The sequence below is a fragment of the Mus musculus genome, chromosome 13, assembly GCF_000001635.26.
Source record: "Mus musculus strain C57BL/6J chromosome 13, GRCm38.p6 C57BL/6J".
In the NCBI taxonomy this organism is placed as follows: domain Eukaryota; kingdom Metazoa; phylum Chordata; class Mammalia; order Rodentia; family Muridae; genus Mus; species Mus musculus.
This window is the reverse complement of record NC_000079.6, coordinates 95,061,838-95,080,372: the sequence shown is the minus strand read 5'-3', so window position 1 is coordinate 95,080,372 and position 18,535 is coordinate 95,061,838. Positions and strand designations below refer to the sequence as shown.

The 18,535-nt window shown below is 43.7% G+C and overlaps 1 protein-coding gene and 1 long non-coding RNA gene across 23 annotated transcripts in view; one reads left to right on the top strand and one right to left on the bottom strand.

The window, feature by feature from the left end:
- Positions 1–18,535, top strand: part of Pde8b (phosphodiesterase 8B) — a 226,297-nt gene that overhangs the window by 170,029 nt on the left and 37,733 nt on the right. The window lies entirely within an intron of this gene.
- Gm41025 overlaps positions 1–18,535 on the bottom strand; it is a 42,253-nt gene that overhangs the window by 12,488 nt on the left and 11,230 nt on the right. The window lies entirely within an intron of this gene.

Below are 18,535 nucleotides of genomic sequence, written 5' to 3'. Positions count from 1 at the left end.
AATCAGAAACCGTATGTAGAACTGCAGGAATCTAGCCTGGTGCAGCCCTGGTCCAGTCAGACTCGAACAGAGAAAGGGGTGCTAAAGACAACATCACCATGCCAGTTCCCTCTGAGCTGGCCTGGAGTCTGGCCTTAAGGCAGGGAGCCTGTTGAAAGCAGAGGGGCCTCTTTACTGCCATCCCTCCATGCCTGAGTGTTCGATTCCTCTTCTTGACTATGACAATAGGGTGAACATGGCAATTCCCAAAGCCAATGTGCTTTGAATCCAAGGGGAAGAGCACATGCGGAGCCAGCATGCAGGAGGACAGGGCTACAGTGCACTGTTCACCAGGTTGCCTAGTCTTCTTGTGGAGGTGTGACACATGGGGCTATGGAGAAGCCACTGGGGAGGCGCCCATGTCTCCCCATTCCATAGGAAGTGATTTTCTTAAAGAGTCAGAGAACATAGCTCTCTGGAGAGAGCCTCCCTTTCCACTGTGTATATTTGTGAGGAGAACAAAGAAGCCAGGCTCAGACAAAATATTCTGGTTAATCAACCATTTAAAGTAGCAGCTGCTAGAGGGCAGAAGGCAAATGCTCTAGCCCAATGTCACACAGTGCTTCACAGAGCTGGGAGGTGGGGACCCCACTTCTAGAACCCTCTGATGCTCCCCCCAATCTCCCTTCATGTTTCCAGTCACCTGACCTCTAAATGGAGAGCAGCTGTTAGACTCAATGAGCTAGGCTACCTGGGCAGCTTCACTGTGCCTACTTTAGCCTGACACCAGCCTGGGCACTGACACTTGGGCATCACAGTATCAACACACTGAGGACAGCAGGGACAGAAGTGAGAACTAATGTGGCCCACCACAGTAAAACCTTACTTTAAGGTACAGATTATTTTTGAGGGGGAGGTGTTAGAATTGTGAAGTTGGAATGTCCCCCAGGGTGGGTCACAGTACCTTGTCTTGTTTGAAAGCTACTGGCCTAGGTCAGTGGCTTCAAGACTCAGGGGGCAGCAACTAGCCCTGGCTCATGGCTAACCGAACACTGGTCCTGCCAAAGAGATTCCATGTTGAGCTTGGCCCATATATAAAAGCATCATGCCTCTCATGGCATTACAAACAGTATCAGCTTATGCTTCAAGGTGCACATCCGAGTGTGACTCCATACAGTTGAAGAGAGAGGCTACTGAAACTCCAACTCCAGTGGCCTCTGAGAGTGGCCACTCCTTTTAGAGTGTGCTTTCTGTCTCTGACACGCTACAAGGCAGTTAGGATGAATGTGTCTTACAGCAGGTGTCCTGAAATATTTATTGATACACTTGGGAAAGCCACTAAATCAACAAAGCTATCCACATTTTTTATTCATTTAGCTTTCTTATATATTTATATGAAACTATTTAAGGAAAGGCCTTTAATATTGGAAAACCACATTTTGAACAGGCAGCCCCTGAGCACTGAATGGAGCCTCTCCTAGCCAGGGGTGCTGAGGACAGAAGGCACAGAATGTATGACAGGGAAGGAGGACACAGAAGGAACACTGGTGGTATTGTGGTAACTCCTGGTAGGATTGTGTGTCCAGAAGGTCTTGACTCTAAGGAGAAACATTTGTAGTCTGGTAACGGTGGTGGTGGTGGTGGTGGTGGTGGCGTCTGATAAAGCTGGTTGTGACAGGCTTCATGAGACTCAGAAGTCTGATAGTGCTGCGCCAGATGAAGACACAGGGGAACCCACACCGACCGCAGTGGGAGCCACTGCCCAGGTAATAATAGACTGGCAATGAAGCTCAGGCCTCCCAGCTGGCAAGGCAGCAATAATGGGGCTCCTTTGTCCTCTCTGCTCTTTCTTCATGTCCTCTGTGCCACAGCACTACAAGGCACTTAGCCGGTAGTGCTAAGATGAGGGAAGGAGAAGGAGCTGTGAGTCTGAGCTGGAAACTGGGTTTGCCTCTGTGGGGATCCCAGCATGCCTTTCCAGAGGAAGGCCATACACCAGCAGGGATGCTCCTTTGAAGTGAGCCTTGGTAATGGGTGGAGGCTGAAGCACAGGGAAAGATGTGGTGATTTAAGGAAGATGAGGCAGGTTGGGAGTGGGAGGGAAATAGATGGAAATGATCAGATTCCTAAAAGTTAATCTTCTCTGTTTATCTCTAATGTGTTTGATATAGTAAGATTTCAAGGGACGAGACTGGTGGCGTTTGGCGAGGTCGGTCTTTGCTCTGAAATCTCCCTTAAATTTCAAGGCTGCCCTCTTTTATATGTTGTGTGTCATTTGAATCATTATGCATATCTATTCATTCCCTTGACCCGATATTTTAAGATTCAAAGTTGATCTTCTATTGAGAAACTATTTTAATACAGATTTAAACACAAGCATTTATAGAAGGGGAGGGGCAAGGGAAGTGGGGGACAGAGACAGAGAGCCCAACTGACCCCCAAGGTCAGGACCCCTGCTGGCTTCTCAGAGCAGTGGCTGAGATGGGAAAGTCTGAGAGTTCTGCTTCCTCATTTTTAAATTAACATATGTCATATAACAGAGCAGAGCTAGTGGCCCACCCGCCAGAGTGCGTCCACTTCACAGTAAGGACCTGATAAGGTCTGGATATGTTGAGTCACTTCTTAATGTAAATGAAAAATATCATCTAGCATTCAAACTGAAGCTTCACTCATCAGTTACAACTATCATCTGATCACATTACACACCAGGAAAGACAACAACAACAACAACAACAACAACAACAACAGCAATAACAACTAAAGCATTTTGTAAGAGTCAGTTGCTATAATTTACAGTAGAATTTACAAAAGGAGCGTTTTAAATGTCATAGTATTTAGAAGTGACATATCACATGCATCTTTTAAATCAGGACCTGAGGAATTTATAACTACACAGGTCAGATCTGTCACTGTGGTGAAAGGCCACTGCAGACCAGGTGCCAATCAATGCCAATGGTGTTTCATTGTTGCTTTTAAAAACCAGTCAGGCCTTGGCCAGAGTTTATTGACTTCCACTTCATACCAGTAAAATTATGATAGACTTAGCCGTAGACACCTGCGCTTTGCAGCGAGCCTGTGGGCAAGCAATTTCCTGCAAGTCACTGTCCTCCTCCTCTAAGTGTCTGGTCCCCTTTGTGAAGGAACTATTAGTCTCCAGAACATCCAGCAAGCAACCAATGCATGGATAAAAGGGCTACACTTGCCTATCTGCTCTGTCATGGCAGGTGACAGGTCCCTGTGTCCCCGTCTCTTCTGTGACTAGACTCACTTGAGTCCATTAACGAGGCATTTGGGGAAACTTGTGCCTACCTTCCTCTACCCTCACAGCCTGTACCCTGCCAGTGCTTGGCTGTCACCTTCCTGTCATCCTCATCACAGCCCTGTGAGGATGCTGTTATCATTTCTGACAGACAAGGAAACTGAGGCTTGGAGCAGCCAAGAAACACATCCAGGTGTCATGTGGAGTATCAGTGACAGAGTCAGGATTCAATAGCAAAGTGGTCAGAAGCATGGCTGCAAAGAGCTACACATGCCTGGCTGGGGCCTTCCTGGGTTACCCTTGCTGGGAAGCAGGGGATGACATCATGAAGAGGTGTTGACTGAGGAAAAGCTTTGAAATACGGTTGAAATTTGTCTTTGTGGGAAGGGATGCTCCCTGCAGATACCACAAAGTAACGTCTTCAAGAGAAGAAAGCATGACCAGGCATGGCTAGATCCCTTGCTGACTGAGAGTAGGGAAATAAGTATTGTGAGTGTCCTTGGGGGCTCAGCCAAGCCACACATTGCTTTTGCCAGCTTCTCTCCATGCCCTGCTCAAGGGGCTTCACAGTCATGACCATCATCTCTGGATGCTGGAACTGAAGTATATCACTGTGTAGACGGGGCCCTAGCTCTGTGCTGTGCCTAAGAGAAGGTTGCTGCTGAGCAGTGTGGAGATGTGGAAGCCCAAGGGAGGAAGTTACTGAACGAATTTTCCCCAGTGGGCTCTCTCAGGCAGTGGATCTCAACCTGTGGGTCACCACCCCTTTGGGGAAAACCTGCCTCCAAATATATTTACATTATGATTCATAACAGGAGCAGAGTTATAATTATGAAGTAGCAACAAAAATAATTTTGTGGTTGGTGTCACCATAATATGAGGAACTGTATTAAAGGCTTGCAGCATTGGGGAGGTTGAGAGCCACTCACTGCTCTAAGGGAAAACTAGGGCCTTGGAGCAAGCTCACTCCAGGTATACTCAGGCATATACTACCCTATGTTGAACACCCTCACTGCTGACTATAGCATTTCAGAATTCATTCTGTAATGAGTTACTTTTTTGTTGCTGTAACCAGATGGATATCTGACAAGAAGCAATGGAGGAAGGGGGTATTTTGGCTCACAGTTTGAAGAGATACAGTCCCCCTGGAAGGACAGGCAGGAGTGTGAGCTAGTAATCTCACACTGTGGCAGAACAAGAAGAAGAGACAAGTGTGCTGGGTGTCTACGTGCCCTGTCCACCTCCGATGGTTCACTTCCTCCAGGGAGAGGGAGGCTCCCCACCCCACAAGGTTCCGCAATCCTCCAAAACTCTGTCATCAGTTGAGGACCAAGAGTTTACACACATGAGGTCCTGGGAGACAGTTAACCTTCAAACCACAGCACATTCCCATCATACTTCAGCAATGTGTAGCCAACGCACACCCGAAGCCCCACCAAGGTGCTGCCTGCTCTTTTGCATAAATTGACTTTTGCCCCAACCATAGTAAGCGCACACTCAATACTGAGGGTTATACAGAGGCTTCTGGCCCTTCCATACATACAACTCATTTCGATATAACGTCTAAAAGCAAACTTCCACAAAGTGTACTTTCTCCTGGTGTCAGTCACAGGAAAGTGAATTTGGAGTGCTGCACTGGGGGAATCACATGTCAGTCTCACATTCTGGTTGCCTAAGGCTAATTAGAGGAGCTGGGACTTGGGGCACGGCAGCACAAAAGACACAGAAGGAAACTGTGCACATACCTTCACTGTGATCAGTGTGTCCCTAAACCCAGAAACACCATGGAAGGAGTGGGCTCTGTGGGGCTTTTCCCTATTATTTGTTTGTCAACAACAGCTGCCCATGGCCCCTGAGACATGACATGAGTGCTTGAGGGAAAGAGGGTAGAAGTAAGATCAGGCCCTGAGGCACCTTTCCTCCCATGGACCAGACCTAAGGCACTGAGAAAAGAAACCATGGTGGAACCAAGATTCCAGCTGCTAATGGATGTGGGGGACCATGAGAATCGTTGAAAGGGCTTTAGGGCCTTGTTTGTAGAGCATTGGCTCAGGGAGGTGCCAGGGCAGACAAAGGCAGCAGCATGTGGCCAGCACATCCCTAATGTGACTCTTGGCCTTAGCTGCATTTTGCAATTACCTAGAGAATTGAGAACAAGAACAAGTTAATGATACCTATGTCCCAGGGGCTCTGAGAGATGGTGTCTTGGAGCAGCCTGGACAAGACAGTCCCTGAGATTTCCCCAAGGGATTCCATTGTACTGCCTGGGTGAGACCCCCAGGCTAAGAGGAACCTTGGCAAGATGTGATCAGGTATGACCAGGTTATGTGAGTCCAGGAGCATTTTCTGTAGGAAGTGGTGGGGAAGGGAAAGGTGGGTGTAGTTTGACGGGCAGGCCATAGTGATACAGCCTAGCTGAAAGATGGCTAGTTTCTTCTTCCCACAATGGGGAGTAGGCACCAGGACTGGGGCCATGGTGTTACCATTTGTATCTCTCTCTCTTAGACCTTGGCATGAAAAATAACCCTAGGGTAAATGTTGCATCCAGGGGAAAACAATGTTGCAAAGTTCCCAAGAGCAGTTAGTTCCTGGGAGACAGGAGCCATGTGTCATCCCTCAAGTCTCTGAGATGAAGCCAGCCTGGGTTTCTGGTCATTTATCCTTAGAGCAGGCCAGCATGGGGAACCCGACCTGCTGTCCCAGCTGTACCTCTGCCCTTGTGAAGACAAGGAACTGCTTGCACTTTGAACACTGTTCTTCCCTAGGTCCAGACCCTAAAAGGTCTCTTTCTCCCATGCCTGATCTGACAGCACAGATGGCAAACCAAGCCATTCCTCATCTCCCCCCAGCCTGCTTCAGCCGACAGGTGTTTGGGTTTTTCATTTCTTTTCACCGTTAATGTTTCATAGTTGTGATAGATTGCAGGGGAGGAAACGGCACGAGTGGGATTTATTTAGTTTGCTGTTTAATTTAAATTTGACAAATTCACCCATCACCCTTTAGGACATTAAAACTATTGGTTTTTTTCAAATTATCTTTAATAAATCATTTGTTAGTGGGGCTACAGAGCCGAGACTCCAAATCTCATTTCTCTGCCTGTCACTGCTGGGCTCTAGGTGACAAACTGTCTGCCCTATTGTCTGCAGAAGCACAGAATTCTGTGTACATAGTCATGTGGCACTTAATGAAATGACCCATCTGAGAGCTACACTGCTGGCTGGTTTTGTCATTGTGCAAATGCCATAGAGTGTACGTGTATAAACTGAGAGGGTCACACAGTCTTTGGGATCACGGTTGTACATAAATGGTCCAACACTGACAAAATGCCATTGTAGTTGAGGGGTTGTACCCTGAAATGTCCCAACACTTTGCTGTGTAGGGATAGTGTGGGCCGCAGGGAGGAACCCTAGGAATAGCACTGTGGGCAGGCTTGAGCTGCAGGTGCCAACCCAGGCCAGTGTTCTGGTGAATGTCTGCATTCTTCCTGGTGGAGACTGGAGAGCAGAGGCACACAGCTGCAGCCTGCAAATCCTGCCTCGTGAACTCAGGAGCTCAATCCCACAGCACACTTTCTGGCTGGCTCTGGAAATTCATTCAGCAGCCTGGAGAGCTTCGGGTTTTCCTGGGATTCCTAAGGGCCCTGAGTAGCAGAGTTCGGATGAGGCACAGGAGTGGGCAGCTTTGCACGGCCATAATGGCCAACCCATCATTCTTGTTGCTGAAATGGCTACCATGATTGTTGGCTCCAGTGTCCCGGCTGGGGCCAGTGAGACTAGGGTAGACTTTGTAAGGAACTTTGCTGGGAACCAGCCCAGCGCTGCTGGGTTCTATCTGGAGAGGCAGCAGTGGATAGTGTAGGAGGTTTTCAGGGGAAAACTTAGTTTTGTGAGGCAAACCGGTGCTTATTTTCTGTAATATTTACCTGCTGTTTATCAGCAGGGATTAAGTGAAGAAGTTAATTGCTCTGTATTTGTTCTTTTCTCTCAGGCCCCAGGCTGATCTGGCAAGAGGCCCAAAGTTCATTAACTCCTTCTGAGCCAGGAAAAGAAAATTATGCTGGCATAAAAAACCACACTCACTCTGGATGAAAAAAAGAGGCTCAAAACTTTATTCCAGAGAGAGAGGGAAAAATAAAAGGCTCTTCCCGTGGTCCTTCGTAGGCCTTCTCAGGATCCTTGATCACATGGTTTCCCAAGCATCTTTACATTCCATAAGTTCATAGCAGGTTTAATTCAAGTCATAAATTAAATAAGGAGTTACAGCAGAGATGTTTACATGTGTTTCCATTAAGACTAGTGCCTGATTAAACAATATCTCTCTTCTAGATCCATAAGCTCATTATAAGTTTAAAGCAATAATTCTTGTTACAGGTCAGCATCATTTTGTCAAAAATCAAACCATCTGCCTTGTGTCTCATTACTGTTGAAGTTTTATACAGATAAACTAGTCAATATTTTATTTATTTATTTTTGTCCTTGCACCTACAATAAATTATCCATTCCCAGTTTATGACCTTTAGTTACTAGATAGTGGTCTCATAGCTAACCCAGAAGGAATGGTTTTCCTGATCATAAATTTGTTCCAAGTCTGCTTTCTATCCTAGTGCAATTAGCCTGTGGCACATGAAGGTTAACAATGCTCTAATTGCAGCTCGAAATGACTAGTATGAATTTAGGAATTCTATCGAATATCATTAGGAATTATGAAATCAGCAATTTGTCTACATAGCATTGTTATAAAAGAGTACATCTTTGTTGATGTGCAGAAAATCTGCCCGATATGGTGGGCTAGTGCCCATGAATCATTAGACTATTTAACAGTGACAGAAAAGGCATAGTAATAACAAGAAGCAATCCTGGGATGAAGTCTCTTGGGGCCTTGCCTCAAAGTTCACCCATCACAGGCCATGCAAGATGGTGGGCCAGCTCCAGAAAAGCCCACTTGCTTTCCTCAGTCTTTCCTAAATGGCTTCTGACAGAACTTCAGGTATGGAAGTCACTTCGGTTCCTGGGTAATTTGACTTTTAACACTGCCTTCAGTAGCAGCATTTTCAGATGGAATGTGGCTCCTTGTTTGGACTCTGGCACCTACATGTCTCTGCCAAAAGAATCCCTGTTTTCTCCACAACTCTTGGGCTAGAACAGTGCTTCTCAGCCTTCCTAATGCGACCCTTTAATAAAGTTCCCCATGTTGTGGTGACCCCTAACCATAAAATGATTTCACTGTTACTTCATTACTATAATTTTGCTACTGTTATGAATTATAATGTAAATATCTGATATGCAAGATATTTTGATAAGTGGCCCCAAAGGGGGTCTTGGCACATGTATTGAGAACCACTGAACTAAAATGAAGGTTCACCTCTTCCCTGGGGTACCATTCCCATTCAGTGTCACCTCTTCAACTTGACACTTAGACCGTTTGCTTTTTTTCTTTAAAGGTTAAGATGGCCCCTGTGGCCTCTGAGGTCTGTCCAGGTGTCTTGAACTCAGCATATGGCCCCTTGGCCCTCCTGTGACATAGTTTCCTATTCCCTCTCTCCAGAGCCTCTACTCCAACAGGTCGATCCATGTTAGTCTGAGGCCCAGATTCCCCTATATGTATTCAAAACAAGATAAGAGGAACACTTGCTTCCATGCCTGGGTTTTGTTTAGTTCCAGTACTAGAACATGGCTGGAGAGAATGACTTAGTTTCCCCTAAGAAATATCTGCTTTACAGTGAATGCCTGACTTTTGGGGGGCCCAAACATATAAGGGAATCACCACATTGTAAGGATGCTTCTGCATAGCCCCTGTCAAAGTGTACACCTGAGTGACCCAACCTCTCACAAGACAGCGCACATCACTGGCAGGCTAAAATGCCCCCATTGATCTCTGCCCCTCATCTGTCTGGCCTCCCGTCCACCCTAGCATAAATTAGTTTTGTTAAGAATTTCATCTATTATGTAAAGCATTTTTGGTTTGTTTTTAAGACCTATTTTTTTGGTGTATGGGTTCCATAGTTTTTAGTCACTGCATAGTATTCTTTTGGGTGAATATATGGTAGTTGTTTATCTGTTGTTTTATTGGTAAGCACCTGAACTATATTTGTTCTTGGGCTATTATGAATAAACCTGCTATGAACATTCTTCTACATGCTCTATTTTAAATAATTTCATTTCCTTTAGGAACAGTAGGAGACTCACTGAGTCACAGATTAGGTGTATGTCTGCTTTGTCAGCATCTGCTAATTCTCTCCCCCAGGAAGTTCTATCATTTGACAATCCCCAAAACAGTGAGCAGGAGAGGCCATGCACACTTTTGTCAAGGGTCAGTGTGGCTGCAAGGGATTTTAGCCATTCAGGAGATGTGTAGGTTTTAGTATGTAAGTCTGTCTCTGTAGAGTCCCCGATAATGTGCACACATTGATGACTAGTGGCTGAGAAGTTTTCATGTGTTGTAAGGTGTCAATTGAAGGCCTTTGGCATTTCTATTGGGTTATCTTTATTATTGACAACTATATTATTGCTACATTATACATCAGTCCACTGCCAGATATGTTTATGTTTTTCTCTATTCTTTCTTTAATTCATTTAAAAATCTTTTGAGGAACAGTTTTCTAAAGACTTATTGAATGTATGAGTGTTCTATCTGCACATACACCTGCATGCCAGAAGAGGGCATCAGATCACCTTACTGATGGTTGTGAGCCACCATGTGGTTGCTGGGAATTGAATTCAGGACCTCTGGAAAGGCAACCAGTGCTTTTAACTTCTGAGACATCTCTCCAGCCCAATAAACAGTTTTTAACTTTATTATGTCAATGTTTGACAAGTACCACTTCCTGTGGTTTATATTTACATTTAATTATACATTGCATCTATAATTACTTTCATGGTGTCACATGAGATAAGCTTAATATCTGCCTATAAAGATATCTGATTATTGAAGCTCAAGCATTTATTGGAAGTATTTTCCTCACTGAGTTACTTTGACATCTTTAGCAAATAATTGCATAATGCATTCCACCTCTAGACTCTTCCACTGTACTGCTCAATTTGTGAATCTATGCACCAATTGCATACTTTCTTAACTATTGCAAGACTCAAAGTCATGTGTTATAAGTTCTTCCACTGGCTTGGTTTCCTGTGTTCTTTGTATTTCTATATAAATTTTAGAATTATATTAACAATCTTTACCTTACCCCCCCCCCCCAAGCATGTATTGAAGCTGTAGAACAGTTAGAAAACAAAGCACTATTAAGCAGTATTGACTCTTCCAGGCTATGAGCTGGGTCATAGTTCTCCATTTCTTTTGAGTTTTGCCTTCTCTCTAAAATGACTGCTTTGTGTACATCCCAGAAATGTAGCTACGTTTTTTTTGTGAGCCTCCAAGGCTACCCATTTGTTTTATGGTCCATTTGAAAGAATCAGAATCCATGGCAGTGGTACTGTTTTATTACAGTGAGAAGGTCGGGAAGGGAACGATAGCACAGGTGAAGTTAGGAGCAATCCTGGCCATCCTATCCCCATTCCTCTCTCCAGCATTGGGAAGAACCGAGTATTCAGTGTCATGAAGGGACTCAACTTCTTGTTTTCTTTCAGTTCAATATATTTTATAATTTCCTTTTAATTTCTTCTTTGGTCCATGAACTATTTAGAAGTTTTGATTGGGGTTTGAAAGGTTTTCTAGATATTATTTTCTCGACAATTTCTAATTTATTTCCATTTATTGTCAGAGAACATGCTTTGTATTGTTTTAGTCCACTTAAAATGTATTGGAATCGTTTTCTTTGGGCCAAATAAAGGTTTTTTTCTAGTCAGTATTTTGAAAGAAACTCATTTGAAAAGGCTATGTTCTTTTGTTATGTAGAATATCTTATCAATCTCAATTAGATCAAAGTGATTACCATATTCTTCATATCACCTATTTTTTTTGCTGATTCTTTTCTAATTCTAACAAATGATAAAAGAGGAACATTAAGATATTATCTATTTCTTCATATAATTCCTGTAGTTGTTGTTTGATATATTTTGAGGCTTTGTTTCTAAGGGCTTCATTTATTATCACCACATTTATTATGGTTATATATTTCTGATTAATTAATTATTTTATCATTGTAAATGTTATTCTTAATATCTAGTGGTACTTTATCTTATAATCCACTTTATTTGATATTAAACCAGCCACTCTAGTAATCTTCAGCATATTTGTTTACATCACCTTTTCCATCCCTATACTTTCAAATCATGCTGGATTCTGATGTTTTATCAGTTATGATAGGTCTCTGCATTTTAACTGGAGTCTTTGGCCATTAACATTTAATGTACTTATCAGTGTAGTCAGGAACAAGTCTGCCATTTTACATTTTTTTTATATTCTTCTTCTGTTTGCACTTTTCTATTCCTTTATATAGATTTTATTTTACATTATTTGAACAATTTTTAAAATGGCATTCTTTAGTCTTTTGGATTTTTGGTTACATCTGCTATTTTTAGTAATGCAGATATTAAGAATTACCTAGGATTACCATAACTTCTAGCAGTGTTCTTAATAGTCTAAGCAGATCATGTGGAACACAAAGCCTTTGTGTTATAAGACCTCATTGTTGCCTATATACCTATCCATTAATATATATGTATAAATATACATATGTATATATATACATACACACACATATATATAAACACATACATATACATATATATATATAAAACTTCACCAGACAATGTAATTATTGTTTCCATAAACATACATGTTTTACATAAGTTAACAGAAAAATATCAAGTGCTATTTCTGAGTACTGAAGATTGGGGAAGAGGCATTCTGTACATTTGCTCTGTCCTTCCCGCTCTCTGGCTAGTTTTGTGCATGTGAGCAAATGCTGTAACCATTCAGCCTTGGTCTCCTCCCTCCGTGACACATCAGTAGGATCACAAGCTGCCTGGAGGTGTCACGTGCCATATACTCTCACACATATTCTCTCCACGCTGGGGTCGCTAATTCTTGAGAAGTTGCACAGTAGTATGACATTTTAGACATTAAAGCTGTTACCAAAAGGCATAGCCAATCTTTCACAGCCAATCTTCAAGAAACACTGCCACATATGTGAGGATTAGATGCTGGGTCCCTCTGCTGGCAGTTTTGTTGTAGGGTGGTGAACAGTCCCCTGGATTTATATTCACTGTCTTCTCTCCCGTGTAGAGTCAGAGTCCCCGCCTTGTCATGGGCATGTCTCATGGAGACCTCTAGTGATGAAGGCTAGACACATAGCCCCAATAAGCACTGTCAGAGCAGATAGGAGTCCCAACCCAGTGGTCCCAAATAAAGTGGTACCTGGACAGCTATAACATGAAGTATGCCATTTCTGTTTTGGGGCAAGAATTCTGAATGGAATCCTCTGGCATATCTTCAGCACAGTAGCCCCACTGTCTGCAAACCTGAAAAGTTCAGATTTAGAAATAGGAACATAGAGTCAGAATGCCACCTGATTGGGCTGGCTTCCATTTTTGTCCCTGTCTCCCTCCTGTCATCCTGATCCTCCAAAGTCCAACAAGATTTTTGTTTATGCCTAGTGATGTGTTTGTAGAGAGTAGAAAGCTATCTAGGTCACATGGGATCAACATGGTATCTAGAAATTATAAAAGATGCTTCATTCACATTCCCTCCCCCTTTGGGGAGTGCGTCGGACCCCTCACATGCCTTCATTTCTAGTGGAACATTTCAAGGGCACATTCGGTGAACTGTTAGCATGTCCAAGCATTTTTCACTTACAGGGTAGGCCCTCTGACTGAGGAGGAACGGATGCAGGATTCCAAGGAGCAAATGGCTAAATGTGTGGTTCAGTTTTACTAAGCATCAAGATTGGGGGTCCTTCCAGTCCACTCTTGGTTCCTTGCCCATTGGGAGCCACATGTTCTCTGCCACCCTCAATGCAATGCCTAGCACAAAGTATATGCTCAACAAACCCTTCCTGAATGAATGAACTCATAGGGTCAACACTTGGTTTTGTCTCCTAGTTGACAGTAAATTGGACATAACCATCTTTTCTTCTTGAGCCCAGTAAGGTTTTCTGAGTTAAATTAAAGATGGGGGATAATTAGACATGCCTTTTGACTCTGGGAATGATTATTTACAAGATGTAAACAGGAATTCTGATGAAGGCTGTTGTCAGGACCTCAGGTCACAGAATAACAAAATTGTCTTATGCTATTGGGCTCTCCTTCCTCACTTCTGGGCGGTGGCTCTGCCTGTTCACTGGCTATCCAGAGACCTGATTTATCAAGCACTGGTCTGCAGGTTCACTTCTAGCATGTGTTAATCAGAGTGAGATATAGCCCTGGTGTCATTAAGAAGTTTGGTGAGTCATCTGTTGAGACCCCTATATCAGGGCTGAGAGAGCATTAGATCCTTGCAATCTCCCCATTCTCTTGACCAAATCTAGCAGGCACGTGAGCTTATACTTTGTTTGCCAAAAGTCTCATTTGACATTGACTATTATTTAAGAACAAAACATTAGGCAGAAAGAAATTTCTTACTAAGTCTGTTTGTTATGCATAATTTCTTCTTGTCACTGAGCCAAGAAAGGACCTGGTAATAATAACAGCAGTAGGAATGGGAAGACCCCAAGTGCACTGCTGTGTATACACCCCTCAGGAAACCACCCCACCTGAGCTCAACTGTGAGATTCAGGGGAAATGAAGTCATAGGTAATACACTGTCACCGAATCCAGATTCCTCAGAAACAGAATCCAGGTATGAAAGAGAAAGCCAGTCAGGCTGTCGTCATCCTACCGTCCTGTGGGCCAGATCGAGGGGCCTGGGATTGTTCAGAAATGAAGTTTCAGCTTCATCACTGGGTCAGAAAGGATGGAGTAGGACCTCTGCATCTGAGCTCACCTTTCAGGTGAACTTTTCACACATCCTGACTTATGCCAGCCTCAATTGTCTGAGTTAAAGAATAGCTGACTAGCTCCCTCTGGGTACATCTGTCTGTCTGGGAGGATAATTCCCACAGAGATGGGATCTGAGTCAGCAAACTAAGAGAGAAGGTTCGATCCACACTGCAGTAGGTGAGCACCAGCCAAGGGACTGAGGCCCCTGCAGAACTAGAAGGCAGAGAAGGTATTCTCCTGAGCAGTAGGTCTGTCCTCATCCTCCTGGAAGGTGGTGTGGCAGATTCTTAGTGGTTTACACCCTGCACTGATACCGTCGACCCCTTTGCTCTCATGCTTGCAGGCAGCATCCTGTGGGACGCTCTGTGATGTATACATCGGGGTATAGGTCTTCAGGTGTGGTTCTGCTTCCTCCAGTTTCTCCTTCTCAGGGTGTCCAGAGGCTGCTGCACATTGGGCTGGTAGGATGAGCAGTCTGGAACAGGTAGGGCTCTGTAGTGTGAGACTAAGGTCTTCTCTGATGGTCTTCACTATTCTCCTAGACAATCTTAGCTTGTGCGCAACGGTGGGGCTGTATGCGTACACTTTATTGAGGTGGACCCAGGCTGTATATGGACTTTGGAGCGTGGGAAGGCATTTTCAGGACACATGAAAATCACTGGTGGAGTCTAAAGTTCTGTGAATGCCTCTTTAGTATGGAGAGGCATTCCAGAAATCTCAGGTACTTGTTGGGAGAAAAGGAAGTTTGTAGGTCTGCCAAGGATGGCTAGGTATAACCTTCCCCAGGCAGAGGGTTTGGGGAGTGGGAATCCTCAGCAAGATCAGAGAAGGGGAAGCCCTGCTGGTAAAGGGAGTCCTCCACTTTGCTCTAAGCTCAGAGGAGCTATCTGGTCATGATAGACTGGTACCTTAATTAGCAGGATTTCTCCACACTGCCTCCTCCAGCATTTTATGTGACAATTAGCATAACAAAGCCCTGTGTCTCTCAATGTATCCTGCTGCCCTTGTCCCCTGAATAACTGACTGATAGGGTAAGAGCTGTTGCTTACACCATGGGCAAGCAGAGGCAGAGGCGGCATGAAGTTCCTTGGCCCCTCAGTTGAACAGCTACAAAGAGAGAGATCAAAACAAAGTGAGGTTCCAGCTGAGGGGACAGTTCAGGGGGAGAACTCTTGCCTAATATATTTAAGTTCCTGGGCTCTGTCCCCCAAACTGCAAACACAAACACCCAAAACCTATTATTTTTCTACTTTACCAGTGTATCTCAAGTGCTAATGTGGAATGAACCACCTGGAGATAAGTCAGTCTGAGTCTGTAAGGCTGGAGAGAGGCTGTTGGTAGATGACAACGCTGCTGGTATGCTGACCACACTCTGAACAATCATTGTGTCCCCTGTTACACAGGATAGCCAGGCCTGTAGCTCTACCTCACATGAGGCTCATAAAGCCTTGAACACTTTGGGCCCCCCTAAGCTAGTAAATTTGACTTAGGGACTCTTGGGTAGGGACAGTGTAGTACACATTTTGAATGAGCAAAGTATATATATATATATAATTGGGACTGGAGAAATGGCTGAGCTGTTACAACTGCTTACTGCTCTTCCAGAAGGCTGAGTTCAGTCCCTAGTGCCCACATCAGGTGGCTGACTCATGTAATGCCAGTGCTAAGAGGCTACACACTCTTTTGGGTGCCCAGCACACCTGCACTTGCATAAGCAAGCCATCTGCATACATACATTTAAAATAAAAAGGTTTTAAAGATTTATTTATTTTATATGTGTGAGTACAACTGTCATCTTCAGACACACCAGAAGAGGGCATCAGATCCGATTGCAAACAGCCTCTCTCCAGCCTTACAGACTCAGACTGAATTATCTCCAGGTGGTTCATTCCACATTAGCACTTGAGATACACTGGTAAAGTAGAAAAATAATAGGTTTTGGGTGTTTGTGTTTGCAGTTTGGGGGACAGAGCCATCATGTGGTTGCTGGGAATTGAACTCGGGACCTCTGGAAGAACAGTCAGTGCTCTTAACCATTGAGCCATCATTCAAGCTCCTAAAGTAAATATTTTTTTAAAAAATGATGTCACTGAGACAAACCATGAAAACATACCTCTGTAAAGACTCTTCCAAATGGCTGCAGACTATAGAGCCATTGGCCACTAGTCTGGCAGGTCAGGGACATTTGACAGAAGGACATTTACAGTATCTGGATATGTAGCTTGACATTGCAAAGGAAGTTACACTTCAATTTTCGCAAGAAAATACTGGACAGCAGGGGAGAGTAACCCTGTACTGGGCTGGCATTTACCTGGGAAGACAGCTTGGGATTTGTCTTTTGAATCTTGTATCAACTTAAATATTCACATATCTGTTCATCCATATCAGACCACTGCACACCACTCTGACATGAGTAACATTTGAAGTGTTGTTCAGATAAAAATGAAGAGATGCCGTCATACTTCCTGTTAGGTTCATAGTTGATACTGCAGGGAGGAGGCCTGCCCTCCCACCCCTGCCTACCCTCACCCCCACCCTCACCCCACCCCCACCCCCAGGATCTTCATCAGTGTATTCGAAGCACTCTGCCCTGGTGTTGTCAATTGCTCAGACGCAGCTCAGAATACATGAAAGTGAATGAGCTGTGGCCACAGGAGCTGGGCTCCTGGATGCTGGTTGGGTGTCTCATTCAGTGTCAGGTCCAAGGCTGCACTGGAGTGGGTTTTAAGAAGTGAATCTGCAAGTGGGTTTTGAAACTCCAGCAGACTGCAAAAAGACCTTTGATCTGTGCATCAGAGCCTTTTTTTTTTTTTGTTTTGTTTTTGAGAAAATGTCCATCACAAGGTATTTTCACTGAAGAAAGATGATCAAAGATATCTACATGATGCCACCAACTGTCTTTTCGTTCCATGTACACAAAAGAGGGAGGGTCACCCAAGACCTGGTTCCTGTTGGACCTCTGCACCCAGCACTCGAGCTTGGCTAATCAGAGTTCTGACACATCCATGCAAGTCTCTAGTTTGTAGTAAATGAAGAATATTGAGTATTTAAAAAAAATATTTAGCATGTTAGCTCTATGAGTTGCCCTGATTATTTAAATAGATAATATCTTTGTTCATGCTAACCATCTATTTCCTGTGTTTTGTAATATTTGTGGGGCAGAAGAAACAGAAAAAAAATTGATAGTACAAGTAAATTTGTGTTTGAAACGGTGATCAAAATGTCTCTTCATCAAAGCAAGCATTCTTTTAAATGGCTGTACTGGTTATTTTTCATCAATGCGACAAAAACTAGGGTCACCTGGGAAGAGAGAACCTCAACTGAAACATTGCATCCATCAGATTGGTGCCCCCATCAGATTGGTGCCCCCATCAGATTGGTACCTCCATCAGATTGGTGCCCCCATCAGATTAAAGTTGCAGTAAATATTATTTGGAGTTTCTTCTCCACCTTAGACCATGTAGTTCCCAAATAAAAGACACAAAACCTTTATATTTTATAATAAGCTTTAAAGCACCTGAGCTGGGCAGATATCAGTCCTCTGTGCTGTTTTTTCTACCTCCCTGTCAATAATCCTGAGACATTACTTGCCAAGTTCCATGTAGGCCTCTCCTACTCCAGCAGACCAGCTCTCATGGCCATGCGCTCATGATCCACATACCTCATGGCATGAGCCTTCCCCTCCTTCTCTCCCTCTTAGTCTCCATTTCAGAAACCCAGCCTGGGAGCTGAAGCCTTGCCTACCTCTCTTATGCCCAGCTACAGGATGGGCTGCTCAACCAATAGTTTTAAATTAAGGAACTAGGATTGTACAACAAAAGCTGGTATCCATGAGAATTCACTCTTCTTGAGTAACATGCTAAACTAGACCTTGGGATACAAATTTTTGCATTACAATAGATAGCAATAGACAAGACCTCAACATTTCCTCTTTTTGTCTAAATAAATAATGAAAAGGACTAGATAAGAGTTACATTCAAAAAGTCCAATCTGTTTGTATTTGGCAACGCAGGAGAAATTATTATATTCTCTTTCTTATCCTAGTAAGTTTAGAGTTCTGCATCCAAACCATGTTTTTTATATTCAATCATTTAAATCCTCTAACTTTCATAATTTGTAATTACCAACCTTAAAACATCTACTGAGACTTTAAAACATTTCCCTAGATCTTTTGTAACTTACGTTTAATTGTGAGACTCTGACTATCTAGACTTCAACCCCACCAGAGACCTGAAAAGGAATAAATGTTACCTGAGTATGCAGGAAGTACAGGGACACAATTTCCAAAAATTATAGAAATGACTGAGACAGGTGCTGCCTGGACAGTCCCCAATAACCTCTTTAAAGTTGGAGCATCTATTTTCAGCCTTCTGGCCCAGTGTATCTGACAGACATTCTGAGAAGCAGGAACTATGAAGTGCTT